The following is a 10,682-nucleotide window of genomic DNA, read 5'->3' on the forward strand; positions in this document are numbered from 1 at the left end:
TTTCATATTTGCAGGTCAGTCAATGTGTGGGATATTTTGTATAGATACGGCAGGCATTTCTGAAGGTTGTAACACAGAGGTTTGGCCTGCCTTGGATCTGAGCTACTCTGAGTAAACAAATGCAAATGTGCCAGGCCTCAAAGATAATGGGTGGTTTGCACAACAAAAGCAGGAGGAGAATCGAGCTGAACACCTGTGAAAATCTCAGCAGGGGTGAATAACACATCGGGTTAGTAAATCTAGTGTTAAAAAAAGAAAGAAAAGAGAAACAACATAATTTTAAAAAATGTCTGAAACTCAAGAGGTCAGAAATTCCACCAAGCTGAGCGTTTTTAAAATCAGGGTCACACCTATACTTCTCTATAGCTCGTAAACATGAAGCAAAGACAGCGCTCTGTATGTTGCAGACATTCATCAGCAGCTGCCTGCAACAAATCCTCCGTATCCAGTGGCCAGAGAAGATTACAAACTGTGGACAAGTACAAACCAGGAACCATTAGCAATACCACTTCTGAGAGAAAGTGGTGCTGGATTGGCCACACAATCAGGAAGTCCACCAATAACATCACTACACAGGTCTTGTGCTGGAATCCAAAGGAACAGAAGAAGAAAGAAAGACCCAGAAACACATGGCACAAGGACACACCTAACATAGTGTTGTGTGGTTTGCTAAAAGCTTAGTTTCAAATCAATATATTTTATTTTTAAAATGATCGTTCAGTCCTAATGGGGATAATTATGTTATCCACAAAAGGTTCAGTGGATGTACTCAGTCATAATGTACAGGGGCGGCTCATGAATTTTTTCATATGGGTGGCCATATGGGGGCTACTGAAAACATTGAGATGGCACACCAAAAGCATAATTTAAAGGGTTTGTTTTTTTTTTTTGTTTTTTTTTTAATATGCTGTTGTCAAATATAGGTCACTTAAAAAATGTGGCCAAAAAAAGAAAGAAAAGTATTGCATGCCTAGTTTATTTCCTGTTATTAAATTTGATATTCACAGTAAATGCGCCTGCAGGTGCAGGGGCGCAGCACAGGCGAAGGAGTGACGACTGCAATTTGTGAGGGACAAACAAAGTGACACTATGAATGACAAATATGTATATGCAGGAATAAATAACAAGCTGATGTTTCAACTCATTGTAGGGTGTCTTCCTCTCTCTTGTACTCAATTATTTCCAACATAAGACAGTCCTGACAGGGCGGACTAGAAATTTTGGCTCTTAGAATATTATGTCAGTTTCCTTATTGCAGTTGGTCTTTAAATTCTTCATGTGCCCCTATAAAGTATATCGGAGGTCTGATTAGGATCCAACATGAGTTAGATTTCTTAATACAAAACTGAATCTATCTATTAAGGTTTTGCATACCTATTCTGTGCAACTTTACTTCAGGGTTCCACATGATGCCCAGCTCCTGCCCGGTCCAGACGATGCCGCTGTTCGTTTCCTGCTTCAGTGCAAGCTGCTCTTCTTCCTGATTGGTGGAGATTTCCTCTTGTTCCTCTTTAATCTGTGGAGGCTCTGTGTCCTGCTGGTCCAGACTGGAGTTCCTCTCCTGGCTACAGACCTGCGGGTCATCCAGATCCTCATTTTGCTTACAATCATGTTGCTGTGGGAGGTCTTGACGGACACAACACACAAGAAAAAAGTTACACTGTGAGCATCAGGGTTCATACGCCTTTTTTAGGGTCAAATTCAAGCACTTTTTAAGCACTTTCAAGGTCCCTTTTCAAGCTTTTCCAGCACATCCCCCCCCCCCAAAAAAAAGAATGCATGTTTCAATTCGCATCACCTCAGTAAGACCATGTGAAAATTAAAACAAATCATCCTAGGTGAACTTAAACACCTTTGTTCCCCTTTTGTTAAGACAGAAAAACACACCAAACAAAAATACTGCAAAAGGAAACGGTCGCCTTATATACATAGTGTATAAACTCAAAATACACATTTCACTTAAAAATTAAGATGTGAAAATGTGAACAAATCAACTTGTTAGAGATATTCTTCTCCTCTTGAAACACCCCCCCCCCCCCCCCCCCAAAAAAAAGAAATAAATAAGTCTTCTCATCAGATATTGATGCTTCTTTCCTGTGTGACAAAAAATAGGAGACAGATGTTTGTTTGTTTTTTAAGTTAATTCCCAATTAAACTGTTTTATTGCTAACTACATTGCTGTCTGTATTATTGCTGAAGTCCTAAATGATCACCTTTAAAGTGTTTGTGCTAATAACATCATGTACAGTCAGACAGGCATGGAGAACAGCACTGACTGGGAGAGGCTTTGAATAGATCACATAGTTCAATTCAACATATAAGACTTTAAGAATGCACAAGCATCTACTTAAAATCTATTTAATTTATCATCCGTGATATTATTATGTACAATTCTAATGTATTTTGTTCATCTCCCTTAAATAAACAGGCAGCCTTAAAGTATGAAATATTCATATACAAATACACATAAATGTGTGTACTGTCTCAGTGGCTGATAGTGCCCCACAGGCCTCAGTGTGAGCTTGAAGACATTTATAATGTTTAAGTAGTTTAATGTGTAGGTGCTGACCATAAACACATTTTGAATGAAAGCCGGGGAACTTTGGTAGCACAGAAATAAGTGGTTATTCTTTGTGACCATAGGGATCGGTCCCTCATATTACCATTATTTCACCCAAAGGCACCAAGTTAATACTCAAAAAAGCTGCAGCAATACACACAAATATAAACAGTACTTGGTGACAACTTTGCTTTTAGCCTTTGACCCTCTGGGGTCCAGGGTATAATTGGCCGTTTTTGACTACTTTTGATTTGGCCTCTATATTTCACCTTTAAAAACTGTTTGTCTTGCCAAACTGTTATTTTCTCATTTTGACATACTGTATCAGCACAATTTATCTAAATTCAGACAAAATTTAAAATACGAGTAGAAAGTGATATTTTTGACTGTAAAAATCACAAGCATGTTTAACGAATCATTTTCATAACTTGAAATGCAAATAGAAATTGTACATTTTTTAAAAAAAATATGCACAAGTTTTGCAAACAACAAAGTTATATGGTACTATTTACCTACAAATGCAGCCAAGGCTCAGACATTTTTTATATAACCATTTCAAACTATTTACAGAACAATCAGGTGTTCTGCATCAAAGAAGAAGGCACACAAATTATTTATGCAACTCCAGAAAATACTTTGTATCCACTAAGACACAGATGAGAACAGCACAGGGATAAATCCTGCAGGTCTGACAGCAGGTGTGTCACTCAGCGTTTACACTGCAACCTGCCTTTGGTGGCTTTTTTGCAGCAACTGTGACATTCACTAGTAGAACTGACACACAAAAACAAAACAACGACTACACTGCACACCAACTACACAAGACAACACACTAACTTGAGACTCCAAACACGGTAAACGTCACAAATCTCTCACGTATCAAAACTCTCTCTCTCTCTCTCTTTTGCTCACTCGCTCTCTCTCGCCGGTAACTCCTAAAACTTCCCCCCTCTTCCCAAGCAACCAAATGCCACATGTTGCCATATCATTTTTTGATTGGTCGACATGGTACATTTTTCCAGCAATAGGGAAGGAGTGTTTTTTCTTTTTTCACTCACAAGCAAAGCGTGTTTGCTAGCGCTCTCCTTAGAAAACACAGTTTTTATTGTTTCTTCCCGGATTAAACGCCACTGTTTTATTCAGAAAACAAAAAACATTGGTTTTACGTGACCTATCAACACAATTTAAAAACTGGTATATAGTTTGAAGTCCGCACGTTCGACCCAAGTTGAAATGGAGACTCTGGGTCCGTCGACCTCAGAGGGTTAATCAGAAAGCCTTAAGTTGGCTAGTTATGCATCGGGCTAATGTTTAAAGCTTTCACTTGAGTAAATTAACTCATATTACTGCTAAGTACTGTTAGCTAAGTTCACAGCATATTCCATAATAGCGCTGCCATACTGCATCACACTCAGTGCATTTCAATCATTTCTCCAGCGAGTTTGATAGCTAGCAAAATAATAATCATAATTTTTACAAATAGCATGTGTAACGTACACGTACTGGAAAATTATTTACTAGGACTCACCTATCATGCGACTGTCGTTTTCCATCAAACACTCATTAAAACAGCAACCTACAGGTATGTTAGCGCACTCATCACCGACTGACCGAGGGAGGGGCGGGGTCACACGTTGAAACAGACGCAAGGCAGCCCAGGCGGGGAAATTTTGCTTTTACATTTTGCGACTCATTTTATTTCTCTATCTGATAAGAAAACTATTCAATCAGAGAGTTATTTGTGGTGAATGAAATACAGTTACACTTTCAAGAACTTTTAAGCACCACATCTGAAATTCAAACACTTTTCAAACCTTGAAAAGAAAATATTAAAATTCAAGCATTTTCAAGGATTTCAAGCACCCATACGAACTCTGGAGCATGTCTCTCAGATATGTGAGCGATATTTAAATATTCTCTCTCATGCAGTGAACAGCCAAGAATTCTGTTTACATACAGAAAGTCATCATTTATGAGGCGTACAGCTCGTTACTCCAACTTGGTCCTTGTGGCCAATAATCCACAGTTTTCAGCGTCTCAACATTTCTCTACATACTGTGTACAGTTCTGGACTAACATGACTTATATTTGGTAGAAATTTTAGTTTTTATTAAACAAGAGAAGATTTGAAACCCAGTTTTTATTTTACTGTACTAACAGAAAACATGTCTTTAGTGAGGCAGTACCCCAGGCGGTAATGCACGCCATGTGACTTTGTGACGTTTTGTTACGAGTCATATTCATTTCTATATTATGAAATCTGTATATTACACTTTTACATACCTATTCTGGTCTGCTTTACTCCAGGTTTCCACAACAAATCCAGCTGTTCTCCGGTCCAGACATGAATGCTTTCATCCTCCTGCTTCAGTTCAAGCTGCTCTCTTTCCTCACTGCTGTAGATTTCCTCCTGTTCCTCTTTAGTCTGTGCAGGCTCTGGGTCCTCCTGCTTGAGACTGGAGCTCCTCTCCTGGACACAGAACTGCTGATCATCCAGACCTTCGTGTTCAACAAAGGGAGACAAGAAAATAGTGACTAATGTGATGATAGGAAAGATAAAGAAGGATGAAAAGGGGTCACCTATTGAGAATTTAGCTTATGTTTTCACAGTCTCTTGCATTCTTGCAGATGTTGCCACAGAAACATTCACTCATAGTCATTTGTTCATTGGGTGATGTTGATAACTTTACAGCTGTCTGGCGTCTAATTTTTAGATTTGACTGCCAGTGATCATCACACACTGTGAATAAACAAACAAATGAACAGCAGCATGATCTGAATATGATCATGAAAGCTTAAAGTATTTTAGGACAAAGGTAAGATATGCTATTAATGCTAATTTTTTAACATTTTACTAATAAATATACACTCACTGGTGACTTAATAATGTACACATTGCTAGTACTAGATTGGAGCCCCTTTCGTCCTCAGAGCTGACTTAATTCTTTGTGGAGATTCAGCAAAGTGCTGAAAACGTTCCTCAGATATTTGTGGTCTATACTGACCGGAGAGCTCCACACAGCTACTGCATATCTGTCATCTTCACATCCATGATGCAAATCTCATGGTCCACTACATTCCAAAGGTGCTCTGTTGGGTTGAGAGCTGGTGACTCTGGAGACCCGAGTACAGGGAACTCACTGTCATTTTACGGGCACTGCATATTTTCTCTTTTTTGGACTACTCTCTGTAAATCATACAGATGTTTGTGCTGGAAATTTAAACAGATCAGCAGTTTCTGAAACACTCAGACCAGCCAGTGTGGCACCAACACCCACACCACGATCAAAGTGATTTCAATCACCATCTGGTCGCTACATGCTGAAATGCATGGACTGCTGCCATTTGATTGGCTGATTACATTTTGGATTAAAGAGTAGTTGAACAGGTTTACCTAACAAAGTGGCCGTAAGTATGTTTACATAGATGCAGTGTTAGGGAGTAACGGTATACATGTACCAGGGTTACGCATGTAAAGCACAAAATATAAGTAACTGTATTCCATTACATTTACCGATAAATTGGTAATAATTAGAATACAGTTACTTCTAAATAAATGGATTACACGATGGTCTTTTCCTGTTTCATATGTTAGGCTATACTCTCTCTAATTTTGTTGATTTCACGCATTGCCGGAAACCCAAACAAAACACGCAATAAGAGGCTCTAGTGTAAGTGTCCTGGTAATGTTGGTGGCGTCAGTTACACAATGGACCCAGCAACCGAGCTGCTCTCAACTATAAAGACTCCACCTCCAACCTAAAGAAACATCTGGAAGTACTAAGTCTAAGGTTTATTTTGAGCACCTGACGGCTCTTTTTTGCTTCTCATCTATAAACTCTCTCCACAAACTTTCACATGATTCTTGCGTAGGTGGTCGAAGAGGTTTGTCGTGTTTGAATCCATGGTGGGGACCGGTCTGGGCATAATTTCAATAGTAGAGTTTCCTGATCCATGTCAGGCTTTCCATAACCAAGCCATGTCCATGCAACAGGGGGAGCCCCTCGTTTAGGATTAACATCCTCAATTTGTTTTGACTGGTCCTTCTGTTTGGAGTTACCAGGTTCTGCCTCATCTTTATTGATAGCCAGTGAAGATGAAACCAATGAAAAAATGTTGTTGTATGTTGTTAAAAAGGTATTTTGTGACACCACAAAAAAACCAATAGCATATAATTTGAAACTATAGATGTTTTCATTTCATCATCTGATATATTTCGTCATATTGCACAGCCCTAACGTAAGCCTACTACAACTACCTTGTTTTAGTTGTTGTAGCTATCCATGTTATGCCCCACTTCGGAATCTTCGATGTACTATTGCTGTGTGACTCATTACTATTACTGAAGGCTGCATTACAACCTGCTAGCTGCAAATAATCATGTGCAGTTCTGAAAGCAAACAGAAAGAAAACATGTTACTGATACAGAAATTGTTTTCTATACGAGATCACTGCAAAAACTGCAGCCTTACCTAATGTCCACCCTACTGTTACTCATTTTACATCACGATTTAAAAATTTACTTGGTATTGCTTTCAGAACTGCACATGATTGTTTGTAGCTAGCAGGATGTTAATGCTATGAATCAAGTCTAACAGTCTGAAATCTATGAACTAACTTTAGCTAAAGCCAGCTAACAATATTAGCTCGGTGGCTAGTAGCCTTCAGTTATAGCAATAATTCACACGGCAATAGTACATTCATGTAGTTGTAAAAAGCATTAAAATATACCAAATAATCCGGACCAAAGTATTTAGAATACGTTATTCACATTGAGTAACTTAACGGAATACGTTACAAACTACATTTGGGCCATGTATTCTGTAATCTGTAGTGGAAAACATTTTAAAAGTAACCTTCTCAACACTGCACAGATATAACTGCATACACTTTACTGTGGTATATTACTAGCTTAGATCAATGCATTTAGATCATGCCCACGGATGATCCCCCAATCCCACACCTCCACAAATTTACACACCTGTATTGTGTGACTTTATCCCGGGTCTGATATTAAGCAGTCTTAGCTGACGGATCTGGTCCTCATAGCGGACGATCGTTTTTTCAAACTCTGAGAAGATTTCTTCTGCAGCAGAAGTTAATCTCTCCTTGATAAACTCTCTCAGATGCTGAACTGAAGACATTGCAACAACAACCGATACCGCCAAACCAACGTCTTCAAACTTAACTCGGGATCGCGACGGAATCTCTCAATGGCGCCATTGCCGCTATTCTTCTTCTACTGAACTTACGGTAGACTGGAGGTATCAAAGGCGTAATACTGCCCTCATCAGGTCTCCTGATTTCTTCTCGTACGGTCCATGAAGTGGAATGAAATAAAAATATACAAATACATTAATATAAATATACTACAGACATTTAGAGCACAGATAAATTTAACGTATCATGTGGAGCTAATGATCACGGACAATTAGGATAAGGCTGTTGTTTTAATTGTGGTTGCCTTTCTCTTCCCCTCTGATAATAACAGCTGTGTAGTGGAAATTCATTTAGTTTGACAAACCAAACATCCCACAATTAAAAATCCACAAGCCACTGCTGTACTGAGATAATATTTTGTACTCAGGCAAAAGAAGTCCACTGTCCAAACTTGAAAGTTGCGTTTTTATGGTCTAAGGAGCTTGCAAAGAAAAGCATCTGGACTTCTTTAAGTTGCTTGAAGATGTTTCACCTCTCATCCGAGAAGCTTCTTCAGTTCTAGGGTCAAATGGTGGAGAGTCCCACATTTAAACCCTGCGGGAGTATACCCCCAAAGAGGGACAAAGGGACCCCCTGATGATACTCCACCTAATCACATGAGCCAAGGTGTGAAAACGGGTGTGGGTCACAATCAGCCAGGGTTTCGGGTGAGCTCATTGTGAAACCTAGCCCCACCCTATCATGTGATTTCCCGAGGTAAGATGGCCCAGGGTGTGAGTGAGCGTTAAGGCGCCTGGGAAGGGATCTCAAAACTGGATTATAGATGGCCGACAGTTGGTGTCATAAGCCACCGCCTCTGTGGAAAATGGTCGCTCACAGTGGACGTAGGCTGTATCCCAATTCAGGGTCTGCAGCCTTAAAGTACGCAGTCTTAACGGTCCTCAAGGGCCGTGTACTCAAAGACCGCTAAGGCCGGAAGTGCGAGGCTTGTGAAATGGGACGGTCTAACCGCCGTCACACTGCCCAGGTTGCCTAGCAACCATGATACTAACAGCTGGAAACGTTTCATACAGCTTTGTTTGACAAAAATGAAGGAGAACATATTTTGCTCATTTGTTTCTACATGAGCTCTGTGTGATTTAATAAGTATCTGAGGCTGAGACCACAGGACTGTAAAACATGATTTTTGGGCTTCATTTCTGTACTGAACAGTCATTTTAAGATTAGCTAGTAAATAACAATTAGCTAATGTTGTTCATGAGACTAAAGTCATCTCACTTTGGTAATGTAAATATAATATGGCCAATATTATAGTTATTATATTAATCATTATTAGTTATTACAGCAGTGAACTTGAACTCTGTGTCAAATACTGAGCTTCAGTAAAGATTCAAGTTGCATTTATTTATATGTCCTATCACCTTAAATCTTCACTCAAAGACAAGTATCTTTGACAGTGTATATATAGATGTATTATATATAAGAGACAAATATTGTTCGTTTAATATGTTGGCATTACTAAATTTGGCTCAGTGCTTACATATATGTGGAAAAAACAAATGTACGAGCTGTGATAACTGTTTCTGATAGAATGAAGAGTAGACTGATATATTAAATATTCCTTTATTGGGTGAGAAAATCATACCATGTCATAACTGCTTTCAGTCATACAGAATAGATATCAGAGCCTTAAACAGGCTGACTTCTGCTAAATGGGTCAAACTGGGCAGAAAGTAAACAAACACATAACATCCTTATAGAATATGATGTAACACTATAGATCAACTTACCTCAGAATATATAAAGCATATAAACAATTACAGCAATATGATGCAACAAACACAGCAGTACTACTAATCCAAAATACTCAAAGCTTCATAGAACTGAAACAAACATTAATTTTTAGCTCCATTCTGCTGCTGATACATACTTTAGGTTTCTGAATATTAAACTTGTTGCTGCCTTTCATAGTGTTTAACTTGAAGGCCCTGAGTACTTTCTCCCACACTGAAAACACTGGAATGATAAAATTATTTGAACATTACCTAATACGACTGATTCAGGACAGACAATTAGTTATTTTAAACTTTTCTAGCAGTCCTTCACAAACAGGGAACAGTCTGTCTATTCTCTCCATCTGTCAGCTGCTGCTGGCTCTTCCTCCTCCTCTTCCTCACACACTGCTGAGTTTGTCCTGGTGGATCATCAGGGGTGCAAAGCCTCACAGATGATGTGCAGCAGTGGGTCCCTCAGTCTGTCCTCACTCTGGACACTTGCAGTCGTCACACATGGAAATCAAATGTGTGATAAGCTGCAGAATTCAAACACAATCAGAGAGAAAGAAAAAGAGAGAGAGTGCAGGACAGACAGACAGGTGACAGTCTCAGGTGTATACACTGCTACAAAACAGCACAAGAAAAGGAGGATTTAGTGTTTGTGTTATTACGAGTGCTAAACAAGAAGAGTTCCCAGATGGTACAGTGGACACATGTGTGACTCCTGTGATTAAAGCATCTTTCTTTCAGCTTAACGAGTGAACCGTCAGCTCGTTCAAACACACGTTAAAGTCCGTTTGGCTCGACACCACTGAACAGAGGCAGCAATATAACATAGCTAACATTAACAGTGAGGTGAATCCTGCTTGTGCCGTGATATTCAGGACTGCAAACTGAGCAGCATTCACTGACTTTCAGCTTGTTGTGTTTGTGGATATATGACTGACTTTAATTATCCATAAAATCATCACATTCTCTGTAAGATTAAGGTCAACTATTGAACGGCCTATATTTTAAAGTTAACCAAGTAAACGCTGAAAGTACAAACATCACTAATGTCACATAACTTTGCCGACATGTGGCCAACAGTACTGCTTTAATGTTCTTCATTATTAAACATTTGCACACAAATAAGTTACATATTATTCAGTACTTACTTTTAAAAGTTTACTCCTTGGCCGCTCCGC

This window comes from Pelmatolapia mariae, linkage group LG18 (assembly GCF_036321145.2).
Source record: "Pelmatolapia mariae isolate MD_Pm_ZW linkage group LG18, Pm_UMD_F_2, whole genome shotgun sequence".
Lineage (NCBI taxonomy): Eukaryota > Metazoa > Chordata > Actinopteri > Cichliformes > Cichlidae > Pelmatolapia > Pelmatolapia mariae.